Source organism: Hippocampus guttulatus, chromosome 18 (genome assembly GCF_054856545.1).
Source record: "Hippocampus guttulatus isolate MCC_2025c chromosome 18, RoL_Hgut_1.0, whole genome shotgun sequence".
Classification (NCBI taxonomy): Eukaryota; Metazoa; Chordata; class Actinopteri; order Syngnathiformes; family Syngnathidae; genus Hippocampus; species Hippocampus guttulatus.
Window position 1 is genome coordinate 2,175,528 of NC_141278.1, and position 6,292 is coordinate 2,181,819.

Sequence of the window (6,292 nt, forward strand, 5' to 3'; positions counted from 1 at the left end):
TCACACCTCGGAGCACTCAAGGGACTCTTGTGTGTTGATTTTTTTTTTCATTCAATCAAAGGTTGGCGATGCGATGACTCATAGCCCTTGGTCTCTTCGGACAAGAGTCTCGCTGTAGAGACGACGGGGCACCATCAGGAAAATTATAGACAAGCAACCGTGGGATGGATTTTTAAATGGGGGGTCTGCCTCAGAGATGGCCTACGTTTATATGTTTGCCCTTTGAGTGTGATCATCATGTTATGAGCTCTCAGCCACCCGGGCAGCACATATTTGGTTGACTTGGCCCATGTGACCTGAGCGCATGTACTATATTATGTACACGGTATGTACAATTGAAGATGTGAATTTATAATATCGGCTTTGCTTACGCGAGATATTTTGACAAAAGGTAATTTTGCACCAATGTAAACAGAGAAGCGTGCGATGATAATCATGCTTCCTCTCCGTTACCTGGTTGTCAGGCACCTTCAAAGCCTCATTATTATGCCCCGACTTGCATATTTGTTAGTTATGGAAGTTGAATTGTTTCTTAAAACATTCCCTACACCGTTAGCAACGGTTTGGTGGAGGCCACAATTGGAACCTGGAATTTTCCCATGGGGACAATTTGAAAGAATTTGAAAGCCAACCAATGCTACATAATGGATTGTGTTTCAATTTGGAGGTTTTGTTGTATTTCATCACAGTAACCATCACAGTCAATTTATTTGACTTTTTTTTTATAGCCTCATCACAAAATGTTTTAATCCTGAGCAAATCAGTTCACTTAATTTTATTTCCCATGTGGAAAATTTGTGTGTTTCAATTTGAAGGCGCCGCTTTATAGCGCCACGCCACCCATCGCGGTAAAGTTATTAGGGAGCAAACAGATGGCAAAAGGCGAAAGCCTGCCGTGAATGCAAAGTCGGGAATTATGCTGGGATCAAATGGACTGATTTATTGGCAGCTGTTATTGACGAGGCATTTTGATGGAGACAGGGGAAGCTATCACAGCACAGCGGTGGAAGGTGGAAATCAAATGCAGAGGCGAAACGCAGCAGCGGAATGGCAATTTTCATGCGCTGCATGAAGAGGAAAGGGGGGAGCTGTCATCTGTTAATGGTGATAAACTATCTCACAACAGAATCCGTTACACTGCTGGGAAAAGTGGATGAAAGCCCGGTGGAATTCAATTATCTTCCATTCTTCCAACTACATTATAACGACAAAACTATCAGGAGTAAAATGGAAGAACCCCCCCCCCCCCCCCCCCCCCAGTGGTACCCAGTGGAAACTGCTGTCACGCCTTCTCTGAAAGAAGGGTCGTCACGGTCAGAGTAGAAGTGAAACCAATTAAAGGAGTCCGAGTGCTGTAGTGTAATGTCGTGTCCATTGCTTTACCAAAATATGTTCAAATAGCCCTCGAAAGTCAAACAGATGTCACAAGATTTCTGCCGAGCCCGACTCCACATGAATTTGAACTCCGACGTTTTGCTTTTTCTTCAGCACCGCGTGATACCAACCGGGGCGAGTGAGTGATTCATGTTTTTGATCAGTTTTGTGAAATTTGTCAGAACCATTTTGTGTGTGTGTGTGTGTGTGTGTGTGTATGTGACTTCCATAGTTTTACCTCCGCCGACGTGCCCAGCTTCTACGAACAACACGTAGATGTTACTGCATGCCATCTGCGTAGCCTTGTTTGTCTCTATATGCCCTGTGACTGGTCTGTTGACCAATTCAGATTATTGAGGTTTTTCTGGGACCACCCTGACGCCTCTCCTTGCCTCACCTCTGCGTTGTCCCTCGGAGAGCGAGACCAGGACAAATTTCCAACTCAGCGTTTACTTATTTCATTAGTTGCTTATGCCTCTCTGTCCTGTGAATGAGGACACTGATGTGATTGAATTACCCTTCCATCCCACATCCCCACTGACTCTCTCTCTCTCTCTCTCCCTGTCTTTCTCGTTCTCTTCCTCCTCTTTTTCCACAATGGCTCAGACGACCCAAGTGCCAAACTTGACTCCCGTCGGTGGAGCATCACGAGACCTGTTAGGAAAGGTGTAAAGAGCCCCATAATCCTGTTAGCTTGTGAGCTAGCACGAACGCTAGCTCCTGAGCATCATCAATCACTTCACAGAATTGTCCAATAAATTACCCTCTCATCATATCGCAAAGAGGAGCAGGATACGTAAACAGTGACGACGTTGGTAACGTTCGGTAATTTGCAATCTTCTCGCAACAAAAGAAAACTGCCCGGTCGACACGGTGGAGGCGAAAAAGCAACAACAAGAGCAGGTAAACAATAATGGAGCACAAAGCGGCCCCGTTGTTGCGCCCGAGTGAGTGCTTGCCAACACAATAGTAATAATTACGAGGTGCGTGTTGCTCACAGCGCCGGTTCGAGAGCCAGAGGCCCGCCAGTAGTGTTAAATTGTACTTTCTCTATCCTCCTCCTTCACTTTCCTCTCTTTTCCCCCCTCAGTCAACTTTTATTCCCGATGCACGGCCGACTCCCCACTGAGCCGGAGCCACGTTCAAATGCCATTCAAAACGCATCCACAAAATAGGCATTTCGAACCGTGTTGCTAGGGAACAGCTTGGATTCCTCTGAGTAATTGAGATTGAAAAACACAGGAAATGGAAGCGGATCATTTCATTCCGCTTACGGAATTACGATCCATTCGGCAACATGATGTGACACTAACTGTTCTCCCTTGACAGGTGAAATAATTTGAGTATTCTGCCCTCTTCTAGTTTTGGATCCAAGCTCTCCGATGTGGAGACGCCACGAATAGAGCCGGGCATGTAATTGGATCGTTGTCTCTTTAAACAAAATACAAAAGGCATCACGCTGGATGGCAGCTACCGCAGCTGATTGTGTTTTGCCAAAGTGCATCACCAGACGAGACATGTTGCTGTGTCTGTTTTAAAGGTCAAAGTCAGCTGGGAACAAATGGGGAAAAACAAAAATCAGATTACTGTAGTTCAAAACGATTTATTCCACAAGTCACACACAAGGCGGCAAAGTTCAAATCGCTTCTAGTCGGAAGTGCATCAGTAGTAATTAAAGACTGAATGAGGTGCGACCTCCAGATACCATTTCAACGCATTCTTTGACACAGCTCGTAATAGAGCGATAACAAAATTAAACTTGGCCACCGGGGTGGGGAGAAGGGGGGGGGGGGGGGGGGCGGGGATATATAATAGAGTCATGCTGAAGAGTTTCACAACTACTGTAGTTTGCGTTTAAAATATGCTTTGCGTAAAGCGCTGCCCCTGAAATACTACATTCTGCATTATCTGTTAGCATTACGTTACATGGCGCAGCTCGTGCGCGTTTGTTTTAAACAAACCACTGGTCATAATCTTTTATGTTTAGTTTGACCGTAAACTTCAACTTGGTGTGGCTTCAAATGGCTTGAAACCTCTTTTTTCGAGGAATCTTTGACCGTCTGCCAAAGTGCTGCTTGTTGTGAAGTGAGCCCCGTTGAGTTCACTCCCACCGTACCGTGTCGCTGAATAGATTGTGCTCCACTCGCCATACGCGTTTCCCCGCAGCTCCTGCTCGCTTTAAGTGCTCAGGACTCTCCCACTCTTGGCCAGGCAGGCTTGAGGTTGCTTTTAAATTACCAGCGAATGCTCACTAGCGCGTCTGACTGCAGATTTTAATCTGCTTTGGCTGCGGGGAGAGGATGTCCTCACCTGTAAGATCAGCGGGGGGGCTTAATAAAAGGCACCGATGGATGACGACGGGCATAATGATGGATGAGTGCACCCAACGAGTTCCTCTACTACATGGATCTTGGACCCTTGACTAGGATTTATCGGCACCGTGTTCTTCTTTGATAGATGAAAAAACATATGGCTGACATGCCAACCGGAGCAACAATGGCTCTGTGTTCATGAAATTCAAGGCCTGGGAGCCCGCGACGAAGAGCTTCTGGCTTTCTGCAAACGGAGAGTAGAAATATCTTTGTTGCAGACTCGGAGTGCGTCCTCTTTCATATTAATGCCTCTGGAGAAAGCCGCAAAGACGACGGGCGGAGTGAGTGTGTCGTGATGAAAGTCCGGACTTCTGACAAGGCTTCTTCCCTGCCGTCAACGCACTCTGCTCACCCTGCCGGTGACGACGCTCGTCTCTTTTCTTTCTTTTTAAACTTCCCTTTTTTTTTTTTTTTCCAAAATTGGGGCTAAAAATGAACTGTGTAACGGTTCTGTTTTCACAATGAAAGACGATAGTCTCTCCACAAATACGGCCAGAGGGCTTTTATTTACAGATGAAAGGAGGCCTTATTTTTGGAAGGGTAAACGATGATTGTGTTACAATGCATCAATATCGACTGGCAATGTACAAAAATCAGGAAAAACTGCGCATTCATCAAACCGGAGCATTATCTTTATAATGGATTATTTTGTTTTTTTCTGTTCAATTAGATGGTGTAGCTGTTCGCTAAGACCCAGGTAATGGCCAGCGGGTGTGTATTCACAGCAAATGCCAGGGAGCACAGCGGAATAATGAATAGGTTAAACCCTTGCCTTATCCTCCGATCCCCTCTGCATTTGCATCACATCTTGCGGCAAACGGCACCAGTTGAAGAGCCGAAATAAACAAACACCCATTAAAACCGGGGGATGCCTGTTGCCATTTTTAGATCGTCTCGACATCATTCTGCCCTCTTCAAGCCCTCGACTTGCATTTCACCTGCGTCGGATGCGTCGACGAAAGAGCAGGACTGTCGCTGCGATGGCGGACGCGCAACCGTTGCCCACGATAGTCGCCGGTTCGAACGGTCCCTACGATGGCATGAGAAGATTACACTTGGCTATCTGCCGCCGGCTAGTTAATGGCATCAGGCCGAGACAACGTCAAGGCTCGGCCTTCTTGCGTAACAGCGGCACATGCACGCTTATTGCTGAAAGATCACACACACACACACACACGCGCGCACACAAAAGCACCGCAGCTCATCTGAAGCCTTTTCGTCTCTTACTTAGATGGTTAAAGCACTCACATTCTGTACTTAATTGTCAGTACGTGCTTCTACCACGCCATGGATGAGGACTATTTGCTTCTTTTGAATCTGGTCTGTGTCCTGTAGGGAGTGAAAGAAATGAAAATGTCGGAAAAATAAATCCTGATGAAAAGTACAGATAAGTGAAAAATCGACACTTTCAACCACTGGTCTCTTAACGATACGCCTTGTAAAACAATGCTGACCTCGGGCCAATGAAGCGAACCGGAACGAATGATTTACGTCCAATATCGGCGTTACTATGACGTCGGGCCGCCACTGACCTTTGCTGTAGTTTCCACGGTACAGCTCTTGTAATGCTACTTAATGGAACACAAGAGTCTCCTGCTTCGAAGGTTCCATTTTGAACGCGCAGAAATATCTCAACCTAAGTTCACGGCGGCGCTTTCCGCCGCACGTCCGTGTTTGATCTGTGAATTATATCAAAGGGTCGACGCTTTCGATTCGAGCCACCTTCCGAATTCGAGGTGAGGCGGGAGCAGAAAACAAAACAAAACAAAAAAAAAAGTTAAATTAATAATGCGGCTGCAAAGAGGAGCCGAGCCTGTGTAATATTGATGAGCTGTGCGCAGCGAGAATGACTCATCTGGAGCTGCAGATTCGCACAACAAGTTGTGCTTTCATTTCTTTTTTCCATAATCACCACTCCTAACACAAGACTTTTTCTAATTTGTGAAATCCCTGTACAGCCTAAGCATAAATACATAAATAAATCAAATGAATGAAAATGGCCTCAATGCATCATCATCAACAGCTACAACAGCTTGGAGACATTCAGTGGCCCGGGACACCTTTTGTGTTTCAGTTTTCAATGTCAAATAGCAACACGGTTCCACCATACTTCCTTGGCCCAGAATAGTTTGCGGCCAGTGTCTAAGAAGCCACCATGGGGCGAAAGTCGTGAACCTGTTGTTATATGGTTTTATTTTGAAGGCCGGACAGGATGCTACAATTTTGCCCCCAGATTTTCCCAAGTGTTACCAAGTCGACCGGGAGCCTCATGCTCCAGTGACTTTTTCTTTCATGCAGTACTGTACATTTGTTTACTAGCGTTCAGTTGTATTTAACTTTGACATACATTTGCTTGGAATGTTTTAGCACAGTTTTCAACAGTTTATTTGAGTTTTTATTCAATTTTTCTGGAATGCATTTGAAGAAAAAATCTATCTCTCTGTAGCCAATTCCAAACTTAATAAAAAAATAATAATTGTGTACTCAGATGCAGGAAGTGCAATGAAGCAGCTTTCTAAAACCAGATTGATATTTTTTCTAGGTTT